We start from the raw sequence: 4,605 nt of genomic DNA, 5'->3' as shown, positions 1-4,605 counted from the left end.
GTCCGGGAGAGGGGGAGATCGGGTTTTATGCATCAAAGACTTATATAAACCATGTTTCGATATAAACTTGCATTCAAATATTTAAATTGGAGAACATGTTGTCTACAATCCACACATGAACGGATATATGCGTATATCAAACAAGTTCATTAATTTACCTTTCAACATGTTCATGGAGTACTATAATACTGTACAACATGCTACTCGATTGAGGTGTTCAATTTTGGATTTAGTTCACTATTTTGACCTAGTGAACGAGCTATTTCATTGAATCGAGATATTTCATTTTGGGTTTGATTCACATTTTTGAGTGGGTGACCTATTTGTCATATAGTAAATCGCTAGCAACGAGCATGTAAAAACACATTACTCCCGAGCATCATCTCTCCATCTAAACAAGAAGTGGCAAGCTAATATTTAAAATTTGATTCAAATCGACTTGGTAAGGTAGACGTGGATGCTCGTTATCCCAAAATTTGAACGAACTGTTAAACATCCTCTCTGCTCGGTGGAATTCACCTGAGCAAATAAATGGGAGATGCGAAATTACCGTCCTATGTGGGACACGCATCAATTGACCCGTTGTACATCGAGGGTAGGTTCGTAACTTCATCCAAGCGCGCCTTCTCCTCGGCCTAAATGACATGTGTCAAATAATTCATAAACCATGGTCGGCGAAATGCGCTCTCCTTGCCCGAAATACCACGCGCCCACTATTTCAAAACACGCTCTCCTCGCCCCAAATCGCTCACCCCCACTATAGTTCAAAACACACCCTCCTCGCCCGAAATCGCTCCCGCCTACTATTTGGGGAGAAGCAAAGTTACTCTACTATCCCCGACCCTCAGTACACAGACCCAAGCCGAGAAGCCTAAATGCAAGGGTAGAACTGTAACTTCCCGTCACATTTCAGACAAATGCATCCATAAGACATGGTTCCACTCCCCTCCCAATTCCCCCCCGCCACCCACTCATACCTCGTGAGCGCCAAATCACCTTCTCCACGGGAAGCTCCCTTCTCCCGAGCCGTGAAACCTCAGCTCCACCTCCATGGCGCCCCCCACCGCACCAATTTCACAGCTGCCCTCCTCCCTAATGTCGGAGACGCTGTCCAGTTGCCATCGTGCACTGGGTCATGTGCCTCTTACTCCGTGTTGATGGTGCTGCCTCAACGACGGCTCCGTGAACCGTACCGGAGCCGATTCACCCCCGCCGTTGTTCATAGTGCTGGAGCGGCTCCAACTTCGAATCCGTCCAGAGTCCTGGCGCTGCTTCCCCGTAGCCGTCGACCGTCGCCACATCGCTGTTTCCCTGCCGCCGGTCGCCACCGCAAGCGCACCGGCCTCACCGACTCTGCAGCTGGACCTGCCTACTTCACCATGCCGCTAGATAGGTCGTGCCCTCATCTAAAATCACTTTATTTAGGCGTCAGTTGTCTGAATTTTTATTCTGGGCCAATCGATTCCCAATGGAAGCAGCACCCCTCGAGGCGGCAGAGCTCCGCTGCCGGTTGGCTGGTGTCTAACGTTAGGGTGCGGGGCCGCAAGTTCACCATGGAAGCAGCGCTTAGATGGCTATCTTTTAGAGTTGCGTGGGTTGAAGGTACTGCCACTGCCGGATCTGGATAACAGGAAGTCTTTGTGGATTGGCCCGGGGGCAGCGCAACCACGGCAGTGCGGTGGGGCGGGGAGCGGGGTTTTGGCCGGGGCCACGGATGGTGGAGGCAGGCTGCTCTGCCGTTTGTCGCTGGCTCTTCGGGGAAGATTCCGAATAGTGTCAGCCGGGAGGCACAAGACGGCCATCAAGCCATCCGGCGTAGATCGGACAGTAGCAAAATAAAATAAAATCATGTGACCCCAATTTAGTCTTCAGTCAACAGATGTGTGACCACTCTCGTACCTTGCTATTGATTTGTTAGTGTATTTCTTCAGATCAAAGAGATATGTCGTTCTTAACATTATGTGTTATCTTCATCTTCATACACACCGTCTTCCTACTCACCACAGCTGCTCCAACAAGGGAAGCATACACCAGAAGGGAGCTATAGTCCCCACTCAATAGTTCCCTGCATCGAATGCGCGTGCCCGGCATGGACAGCCACAACAACTGCAGGGCCATCGACAAGTCAGCACATGATGCTCACTCCTATGGATGGCAACATTTATGGCTTTGTTATTCATCTAAGCATGGAAAATAGATCATCACATTTCACTGTATATTCATGGTGATCTCTTACGGATCTTGTTCAGGAGTTAACGATGTTCCATAGTTTAGCTAAGATACTTGTTCTTTAGGTAACGATGTTCCATAGTTATCATCCATCAGCCAATGCTATCCCACAGGCTGGTGATTATAGTATTATACCACTTCTATTATTACCTATGTTGTTCTTTAATACTTTTGTGTGCCAACTAGTTAATCTCGAGTACAAACGATACATATTATGTAGCTTTCATCTCTGTTCTCCCTTTAGTTTATGAGACAGGTTACTGCTAGTTAACCCCAGTCCTACTATCTATGTCGTCTCCTACAGGCACTCATTACATAAATCTAACTACTAGTTGTCTTCCATGCATGTCATATATAATTGCACACATTGATATATCCAAAAGAACCTCACGGAGCAATGTAAAGGCCAATAAAATTGATGTCAATGATACCCAATATGATGGAACATGTAAAGGCAGTTCTTCAGAAGAATTGTACAAAGATGATGAATCCTCTTCACCCCACAAGGTCCTTGCTCTAACTTGGCTTGTGATATGGGTACAACATGCATATAATGTCCTAGAGTGTATCTACTCTGTTGCAATGCCATGTGCTTAGCATGCTGATCATGCATGTAAATATGCCATGCCTTCCTGTTTTTCAGTACCTATTCCATTCATGATAACATGTTTTCAAATTCAAGTACTGTCATTCTACTCTATCGCAATGCCATCTGCTTAATTTGGACATCATGCTTCTGAATATCTTATGCATTGTTATTCATCAGTATGTACTTCATCTGTCTACTATACCATGTTTTTTTTACATTGAAGTGATGTTCTAGTGCTCTGTTGCAATACCATCCTAGTTTCCCAATCATACATGTGTATGTTGCCTTAGTTATTTCTGTATGTATTCCGCTAGCATATAGTTTTACATTCAACTAGTGATTTTTTTGTTGTGTTATCATGTAGTATCCCTAGCTCTTACACCATACTCCCTCTGTTCAGATTACATGTTGGCGAAATGGATAAAAAGGGTGTATCTGGAACTGAAATACGCCTAGACCCATCCATTTTTTTCTGGATGAAGGGAATACTTGTCAATATGTCACGCCTTTCTATTCTTCAGTACCTATTCCATCTCTCTGATGTAGCATGTTTCATAATTAAAGCACCATTCTTCTATACAAGGCATGCAAAGGGAAGACGACTATGTTAGAATCTGACGGGTTGCAAACAAGGCCTTTGCAAAAGATCCAAACGCCAAGAGATAATAAACCAACTCCAGTTTTTATAGATACTGCTCCAGCACAGAGAAACCCAACTCCTACTGATAATAAGCAGATTCCAGTGGCCAAAGAACTAGTCCGCTCCACTCCAGCAAAAATATGTCAACTCCATTCTAAGAAGCGTGTGCGTATCCTTGCATCATGAAATTTTATAGCATGCTGATCATATTTTCTACATGTTTCTTACACATCTCTCTTTTAGAAAATAATCTTAACAGATAGAAGAATTTATGCAATGGTATCGTTTATGAGGAAAGATTCTTGCAGGAATTCTCTATGCTCCAATGTAGATGTAAGTACTTGTTGTATATCACTATTTTTACATCAGCATGTATTTTGTTAATCGGCGTGAATCCAACCTTTATCTAATCTAAATTGAGTTGTAGCAAAATGTATGATTAAATGCCACAATGTTGATTTTTGTAAGGAAAACTGCCTGGTAGCTTTGCATCCTGAGCTGCATGAGTGTACTATCTCATATCAGTGGGTTTGAATACTTTGGTTTTGCAGTGGATTTTTAGTGTTTTTTTACTGTGTTGTCCTGTCATATCCCTAGCTCTTACATCGTACTCCCTCCGTCCGGATTACATGTCGCAAAAATGGATAAAACTGGATGTATCTAGAACTGAAATACGCCTAGACCCATCCATTTATTTCCGGATGGAGGGAATACATGTCAATATGTCATTCCTTTTTATTCTTCAGTACCTATTCCATCTCTGCTATAGCATGTTTTATAACTGAATCACCATTCTTCTATATAAGGCATGCAAGGGGAAGACGACTATGTTAGAATCTGAAGGGTTACAAACTAGGTCTTTGCCAAAAGATCCAAAAGCCAGGAGATAATAAACCAACTCCATTTTTCAGAGATACTGCTCCAGCATAGAGAAACCCAACTCCCACTGATAATAAGAAGATTCCAGTGGCCAAAGAACTAGTCCGCTCCAGTCCAGCAATAGAATGTCAACTCCATTCTAAGAAGCGTGTGCGTATCCTCGCATCATGAAATTTTATAGTATTCTGATCATATTTTCTACATGTTTTTTACCCATCTCTCATTTAGAAAGTAAGGTTAAACGATAGAAGACTTCCTCCATTGGGAT

This window comes from Triticum dicoccoides, chromosome 6B, assembly GCF_002162155.2.
Source record: "Triticum dicoccoides isolate Atlit2015 ecotype Zavitan chromosome 6B, WEW_v2.0, whole genome shotgun sequence".
Taxonomy (NCBI): Eukaryota; Viridiplantae; Streptophyta; class Magnoliopsida; order Poales; family Poaceae; genus Triticum; species Triticum dicoccoides.
Note: the sequence above shows the minus strand (reverse complement) of the source record.